This window comes from Clytia hemisphaerica, unplaced genomic scaffold, assembly GCF_902728285.1.
Source record: "Clytia hemisphaerica strain Z4C2 unplaced genomic scaffold, Clytia hemisphaerica genome assembly, whole genome shotgun sequence".
Classification (NCBI taxonomy): Eukaryota; Metazoa; Cnidaria; class Hydrozoa; order Leptothecata; family Clytiidae; genus Clytia; species Clytia hemisphaerica.
The window spans coordinates 556,666-565,852 of NW_027104209.1; positions in this window are offsets into that span (position 1 = coordinate 556,666).

Sequence of the window (9,187 nt, forward strand, 5' to 3'; positions counted from 1 at the left end):
TTAACTTATTCAATCACATTATAATGAGAAGCTCAGTTCTCCTCTCAACCTAATTCATCCCAAATGCTTTGAAAAGGGGTTCTCTTTTTGGATATTATGTGCACAATTAGTGAATCATACTAGCATTGAATATTTATTTGACAATTTTGTGCTGCTCCAAGGAACATCAACTGTTTTCAAAGCCAAATTGGCATGTAAACATAGTGTCCTGTGAAAATAGGAAAAGGGGGGGGGGGCAAAATGGTTTTCAAAAATCTAGGGGGGGGGTAATCAAAAGGGGGGGGGGGAGAAAAAATGGCCCCAAAAAGTCTAGGAGGGGGAGAAAAAATCTGGGGACATTATTTTTTTCTACTGTGGAAATCTTTCTGGTGTGGCCTATCGCTTTGTATATAAATTGATTAGAAGTTATCTTTCACTAGCAGTTCATTTTTAACTTTTCATTTCACTCTGTGGAAACTTTTTTTTCAATTTTTCATTGTCTATATAACAGAGATGACGTGAATAGAAGCATCAAGAGCAAATTGAAAAAAAAAATTCTAGGGGGGGGGGATTTTTTTTCAAATCTCAGGGGGGGGATTTAAAAGGGGGGGGGAGAGGGATTTTTTTCCATTTTCTAGGGGGGGGGACCAACCTACTAGGACACTATGGTAAATTGGGAAATTATTTCTTTAATAATTACTCATTGGGATTGCAGAGGATTTGGAACTTGATTCAGATAAGTCTTATCCTTGTTGACTTAACAATTATAGATAGGCCCTTTCGCTTTCTATCTGCCATATTGAATTGCAAATATGGAAAATACAGGAAAAAAAGATGCAGTTAGATTTAGTTGGAAAATACCCAAAACATATTTGTTAATCCAAAAAGAAATACTTACAGAACAACAAAAGCCTTTCAGAAATTTGTTCTTAAAGACATAACATGTTTTGTTTTCACGCCATTAAAAAATTCCACAAAGACGGAGTACACGTATCAAACTTTCGAAACAAGCAAACTGAAAGCAGTAATTTTGACGTCACACGTTCAGCGGGTTCAGATCAATGTTTTGATTTGATCATTTGGCAGTTCTATTCCCAGGAGAATAATTTACCGTCAGCCGAATAAGGATTATTTTTGCACCTTCATGGGCGTGGTTTTTCAGCTTCAGTTTGTGTTGTCCTGATGTTATGGTTTTTTGAAGTGCTTGTTCTAAGAGATCAGCAAATTTGATTATTTCTAGTTTTCAAAAGAAGCTAATTTAATCTTTCTTCTACAAGATTACACCTTAAGAAAATGCCAATTATGCATGTAAGTTTTATATTAATACTTTCTTTTTGCATATGTTTTCATGCTTTTCAATAAGACGTGCGCGATCGCGCTCACGCTTAGTAAAACGCTCGTCAATCTCGTATGGTGAGCGAAAAATTGCGCGCATCAATTATACTTTAAAATTCTAAAAAAAATTTTTATAAGGGCGTTTTGTACGAAATCGCGGACACTAAAACTGTTTCACGTGCGCGATTTCGTAAAAACTTTGCGCGCATTGTCTTTGTTACGTGAGTGATTCGTTGCTCTCCTATTTATTTCTTCCTGGAAAAGCCTGCTTTTGCATATACTTTCTAAGGGAATTTCACCACGGCAATTCGGCCACCATAATTTTTGCATACAATTCAAAAAGGCGGAAGGATATACGGTACAGGGTGTAATGTGCCATTCCATCTGGAGTGTTCAATGGTCAATTGCAAAGAATCTGATTTCCATTCAATTTATATTCTTTCAATGCCAGATTATCACTGCTGCACTTGTCAACCTCGAACTGGCAGAAATAGCAGGAAATGGAAATTGTAAAATAGTTCATTCATACCTAAAAAAAGTCCACTCACTTTAGGGTTGGTGTAATTTAAGATGCACGATCTAACGATTTACGATGCATGATTCGCGATCCGTGCATAAAATATGTTAATTCATGCGTAATCATGCTAATCATGATAAAATATTTAGACAATTTACAAACTTTCATTCACTGAAACTCAATTATTTTTAAAAACATCATTTATGTAAGATTTATACAAATTATTCTCTTTTCAAATTAAATTCAGTTACTGTATAGATAAAAAGAAAGTGGAGGCCATGTGCGTTCACCTTCTGTACTCTCTCTTTTCATAACTTGAATCAATATAGGGGAATTGTCTACCGATAGAAAATTCTTTCTCATAATAGAGCACCTGTTTTTTGCTTCGTACATTACGGTACGCAAAACATATTGTTAGCCAATATATTCTTTTATTTGCTTTAAGAAAGAAATTCCTATATTCGATTATGGATTGTTAAAACTGAGGAGAGCAAAAATATTTCTTGTGAATTGTTTACTTTCACTCTCTGTCTATTCTAAGATGTTCACAAGGTAGCTTCCATTATCAACATTATGCAAGTTAGTTTTTCTCATAATTTTACGGTCGTAATTATTCGTAGTTCCATTTCTTTTTTGTCGCATGAATTTACTGTGGTAAACAAAAGCGAGAAAAGATTATACCATTGTTTTAGAATTATGTTATATAATTTAAGTTTTATGATAATTATTAGGAATAATCAGCATACTTTATGCATGGATCGCGCATCGTGAATCGTAAATCGTTAGATCATGCATTAAGAATTAAGATTTTTGCCTGAGACCGTCATGTTTGTCCAAAAATCACACCAAAGTGTTCGAAATAACATTGGCACCTAAGTTATTTAACCCCCCTATCCCTTAGCTTTCCAAAAATGTATAACAAGTGCTTTGACTAAAAAAAGCGAGCAACCTCAAAAAAACGAACAAATTTCCCCCTACTATATTGTTATTATTTATTACAATTTAGTGTTGTTATTATTATTATTATAATTTTTGGAACAGAGTACTTACGATGGAGTGGAAGTGCCAAAATGAGACCACCATAAAGAGACTATGAAAGAACGGAGAAAAAACGAGAAACAAATAAAAAACAACAAAACACAACAAAAAACGAAAAAACAACAATAAAGAACGACATATTTTTCTATCCACAACCCCAACCAAAAGTGACTGACCACCCCTACGTATTCCTTCCCCTTAGTTCTTTACGCTATTTAACCAGTTAACGGTTTATTAAAAGAACGTATGCGCAGTTTGTGGGCTCCAATTGGCTCATCCACTGTGTGTTACTCTATGCTTAACAGCTTAGATTTTTGCCAACATTTGCAGTTTTCATAATTGTTGACCTCTTTCATGAAAGGTATAATGTCTTTGAAAATCTCCGAACAGAGAATTTGCAAACTTTAAAAACACCTTGAAAGGCATGACTCTTCGAGACCTATGATGGATTATAGTAATTAGCAGTACATGCATCTTCCGTAACAATTAACAGTTCCGTCGAATTAAAGGATTATGTCACTTTTAAACCATATTAAATTCCAAAATGTCAGCCTTAGCTTACTAACGGTTTATCAAAAGCTAATGCTCGTGAATAGTTTTTCCCTCGCCCTTGTGAAAGTGGATATCGCGGCAAATGTCTTAGTTTCCTTAATTGGGTTCTACCAGGAAAAATACTGAATATGGGGGCGGGAGTGGAAATTATATCATTTTCTAAAAACCAGACACCGGACGACAGGTGCAATCCTCCACACAAGGCAAATTTTAGATTTTTCACTATCCTATATTCTCCACCCCCCCCCCCATGTACAGTCATTTTCTGGAGAAACCCATTAAAAGAAAAGAAAAGGATAATGCTAATACATAATGTTACAAGATATGTAAAGATTAATATAAAAAGTAACATAACTATTCTTGTTGGCTAGCAGCTTCGTCCCCGTGCATTCCAGGCTTTATATGAGGCAAATTGTTTCGCTACTATTTTTCACATCTTTGCCCCAAGTGCCACCAGGTTCCAAATTGTTTCTACAAAATGTGTCTAAAAGTGGCAAAAGTGCTTACATTTTTTGCCACCTAATTCCAAATGATGATCGTTTGTGTCCTTTGTGTTAAAAGTGGTAAATTCTCAATCTCCACCAAGCAAAAAACGAATTTGTTTTGTTTCGAGCAGTTTGTGTGAAAAGTGGTAAACAAAATGGCAGCTTTCCAATGCATAAATTTGATTTTAATTTTGCATCAATTATCGGTAGCTATGTAACTAGAGAATAAATTTATTCAAAGATGGCAGAAGGCATAATTTATGTCGTACCGATTGAAAATGTAATATAAAGACCTAGAATAAGGCTCTGTTACCGTCAGAATTTTACCTAGAAGGACCACTGTTTCAGGCCCGTATTAGAAGGAACGTGGTCTCGTTTTTACACACTGCCTGACACAAGTTAGCTGAAGGAGCCACTTTTCGCACTTTTTAAAAATGTTTCAACATGATGGTTGCAGAAGTGGGAACAAGGGCAAAAGTGGCAAAAGTGTAAGCGAAACAATTTGCCTCTACGTTACTGATGGACGCTAAAGAAAACCCGTTTGAAAAACAGACAATGCCAGGGTATTATTTAGCGCTTTTTCAGTAGCATCAAAAAACTGATAATACACTGGCCGGATCAAGGCTGGTTGGATAGCTCTTTTCTTGTTGGAAGGCTGTTTTTGTGGTCATCCAGGGGGGTACTAGAGTTGGTGAATGAGCGGTATGTGATGATATGACCTCCGAAAATTCCCTAAAAATCATGAATTTTCTGACCCTTAGAGATACTAATTTAAAACTTTCTGATTTTTCCGACCCTTAGACTTAAAGAGACTTTGCAAGATGAAAAAGCCGACCCTTCTTAACGTCTGCACTATACCACATACACCCAGCACCCTAACCCATTTTTTCGTAAGAGTACCCCCCCCCCTCTGGAGTGATCATTTTTATCTTGTGTTATGCTTCTCCTCGGTGTCAAATTTTATATCACTTACCTTTCACTACTTTAGGATAGCTTTAATAACTTCAAGCCATATTTAGTTTAACTTAAGTGCTACTGCATCCACCCTTTTTTCAACTTCAAGCCATTTTTGCAATTAAGTCTGTTTGTTTCTTGATGGAAACCAGCTCAAGTTGTTTCGTATTTTTCCTGTACAAGTCACTTTTATTACAAAACTGTTGTCCTTTTAATCATGAGCAACTGATCCATTAATTGACATCTTGACATTACAGCTATCTAGATGTTTTATGTTCTAGCAATAGTTCATCGTTCAACTTGGAGAGGGAATGTTTGTAAACATAGAATTTTTTTTCATAACCAGTTATTTGGGGGGTCGGAATTAGGCAGGGGTGTCGGATTTAGGACCTCTCATGGTAGTCATTGACCTTTTTCAAGGGAAATCCTGAGACAGTTTTAACTGAATTTATGGGTTCGTGCTCGTTGATAGTGAGGTAATCAGTTTTAGATTCATTCAGATAAAGGCCAATAAAATTCAAAAACAGTCACTAGGGTGGAAAATTTCACCTTAATTTTCACTGGGGTGAGGACAAAATTTGGACTTTCAAGCATTAGTGACCATTATTTCGACCATATTTGAATGAATTTTTTTGGAAACTTTAGCGCCACAGGTGACAGCTTCTTCATAAAGACGAAAGATATGTATCTATTTTTCGGATCCGGTATGCAGGAATAGTGTCAGGACCTGCAGGCGACCTGGTAGGGTTGGGCAGTTAGTCACACTAGGAAATCTAGCTTTCAGAAAAAAACAACATCAGTCATCTACAGGATGTATTTGCAACAACAAGGATATGAGTTACCTGAATCAAGTTCGCAAGACAATTAATTAAAACTTGAAAGTTTGAAACAAAATAAAACGTGCAGCTAACAAAATCAACCAACCAAATTTTATCATTCAATTCCCGAGACAGCGCTTCGATTTTTAAGGCCTTGTTTATACGCTAAAGTAAAAATAATTCCGCACATGTAAATGGGTCATTGTTTGATGTCCGGCAAAATTTCCGGGAAACAGCCTATCCGATGGTGCGCGGATCTAGGTGGGTTCTGCCTCCCCCGTAGATCTTTTTCTTGGGAAGTTGATCTTCAAAATAGTTTTCAAGGTTGGCTTGGCTCAAATTTTTTCATCTATGGCTCAAATTTTAGGCAATTTCTTAAAGTTTTTGATAATGTTAATTTCATTAAAAAGCGCCGGGTTATTTTTTCATGAATCCCTTTAGAAGTTTTGCGGCGCATTTTTTTGCTTTAGAGTCAAGTATACGATAGAGCGCCTTCGCACCATTAATCTTTGATATGCATTTTGGCGGGACGCTAGTGTGACTAACTGTTGGGTATGGGTTTGGTTTGGTTTGGGTGTGGTTACGTATCAGATCGACTAGGAATTGGGTTATTATCAGTTAGGGTTAGGGTTGGAGCTCGAAACAAGCACTCTTTTGTGATTTTCTCTTAATACAGTCTGGTCTGCAGTTTGTACAATATAAATATCCGTCAGAAGCGCTATACTGGCATGAATCCGTGGCGCAGTGGATAAGGCAATGGGTTTCAAAACTTCGGAACTTTGCATTTAGTGGGTTCGAATCCCACCGGTGGCGATCTGTCGGTAAGTCATTCAGTAAGTTAGTAAACATCGAAAATAGCTCACAAAGAACCAAAAAGTCAGAAAAACTACGAACAAGAGACTGGAAAGTACAAAATAAGTTCAGATCTGTCTTTCGTCTTTGTGAAGCGTAAATTATTCCAAACAAATTATTTCCATGGTATTTTACAAAGTTTCTTTCAAAAGACACAAAGTTTCTTTTTCGAAAGACACTATTTTTCGAAAGGCACAAACTCTTTTTTGAAAGGCACGAACTTTCTTTCAATGGGCCATCCCAGAAAATTTTGTTACCCCCGTCGGACGACGTGCAATTTTTAATTTTTTTTAGCCTCTGAATTCTAAAATAATTTTTCTTTTCCAGTGGTGGTCGGAAATTCTGATGAAAAACTGTGTACTTTTGCAAAATGCATCGGAAATTCCACTCTTTTTTGCCTTTTCTGATTCAATTCCTTTGGAAATTCATACATTTTCTTCTCTCGCCTCTTGGCAACCCTTCGTCGTCCGCCCTCCCGTTACAGACAAATTCTGGAATGGCCCAATAGCAATAAGCACGAAATTTTTTTTCAAAGGCACAAACTTTTTTTCAAAAGGCACGTCCTTTTTTACTAAAGGCACAAACTTTTTTACGAAAGACACAAACTTTTTTTTGAAAGGCACAAACTATTTTTTTAAAGGCACAAACTTTTTTTTCAAAGGCACAAACTTTTTTTTCAAAGGCACAAACTTTTTTTCAAAGGCACAAACTTTTTTTCAAAAGGCACCAAGTTTTTTTCAAAAGGCACGAAGGGCACGAAGGCACGCAAGGCACGAAAAAAATCACACTAAAAATAGAGATATGGCCCAAAATTTTTTTTTTAATTTTATGATCTGGGAAACTTTGTCAGTGGGAGAATTCAGAGAGTAAATATTGAAAAAAGCGCTTCTTATCCAAGGTTCAAAAGAATCTAAAACTTTTAAAAGTTTTCAATACCTGATATATCATTCCATTTTCGTGATGTACTTTTTTTTATGAACATCTGAACATCCATCCTCTCGGCCGCCATGTTTTTGTAATAACAAAGGAAAAAGCAATACCTTGAAACCTCACAATATCAAATTTATGCGGTTAAATTTTAATGTATGCGATTCCCGGGATCTTCGAGTCAGAAAACTTCGAGTTAGGAATTTCCGAGTTGCCTAAATTGTGAGGTCATATTATAAAAGTGCAAATTATGACGTCAGTCGATTTTTCATCCAAAAAGGATTTACGACTTCGAGTTAGAATTAAGTCGAATTTTATTTTCGCAAAAAACCTTTTCGAGAGTTAGCTAACTCGAATTTATTTTTCACAAAAGCTTTTTTCGAGTTAGCAAACTCGGATTATTTTTGCCGAAAAAAAGGTTCCAGTTATAACTATTATTTGAATTTGTTTACTCTAAGTCACGTAACTCAATCTCGTACCCAGCAAAGTAGCCACTCTCAACTCAACACTTTTTTAATTTTAGCGCGACCCGCCCAGTTTTTACACAAATGCGAGACCGAAACTATCAATCAATATCACTCGAAAACAAAGGAATATCACTAGATTCAATCCATCGTCAAAAATACGGCGCATATTTTAAGGTGACCATATTTTAAGGCTTCACTTTTTCTTGCCTGAGAGCCGCCCGAGAAAGGTTAAAGATTCGGTTAAAGATTCTAAAGTTTTGCCTGCAGCTGTAACGTCACTCTTTTAGCCATAAACAGTTTTGCACACCGGCCTAATTCAAGAGCCCCTGGCCTCTCTCCAGCCAAGAAGGGAGGGGTACTAGGGTTGCGAGATGACGAATATGTCCGAGCCAAAGTTTGAGAATAGACCTTAGATTGCTTTTTATTTAATGGTTTGTGTACCCCTTTGAGAGACTATTTCTACAAAATTTCAAATTTCAAGAATTTATGACCGTTTTATGACCCTTTTTCTTGAGGGAGTCGATTTTTCATTTTCGTAATTTTGGGATCCTTACAAAAACTTTTTAATAATTTTGAGGGACTTTCGAGGGTGTGAAAAAGGGACCCTTATACATAGCTCGCACATACCCAGCACCCATTTTACCTAAGTACCCCTCTCCCAGGGGTGTTGCACCCCACGAAAGATGCCATGGTTCTTCAGGTTTGTCCTCTGAGGATTTCAAGATTTAGTACTAGTAGCGTTCTAAACTTTGGATGGAAAGTTGGTTAAAAACTCTTAATCAACATGAGAATTACTCTCGGCAATTTATGTTTTATGAGAACAAAAACAGCTTTAGGTATTGGTCATTTCAGTGTTGCATAACAGATTACATCGAGAAAAAAGATGCGCTTACGCCCAACGGGGATACACCCCCGTCTCACACACAGCCCTGGTGTAACTTCTTCTAATAAGAGAATGAACAAATTACAATGGTGATAGAAAATCTTAGTGTTCTTAGGTAAAAAATCCAGTGGGATGCTTTTGGTTAGTGCACTGTTTTCAATTATTGAATTCTTAAATGAGCATATATGAAAACAAAACCAATTTTTTATTTGGGCTTGAACTGTAGCTTATTTTTCCCAGCGGTACAAAATTTTAGCCAAATTTTTTCGTATGCCGCTCGGTAGAATAGGTACTTTTAAACTTCATTTAGTATTCAAAGCTAGGATAAAAAAAGGACTTTGAAAAGAAACACATCAATTTAAATAGCAAAGACCTCGGAC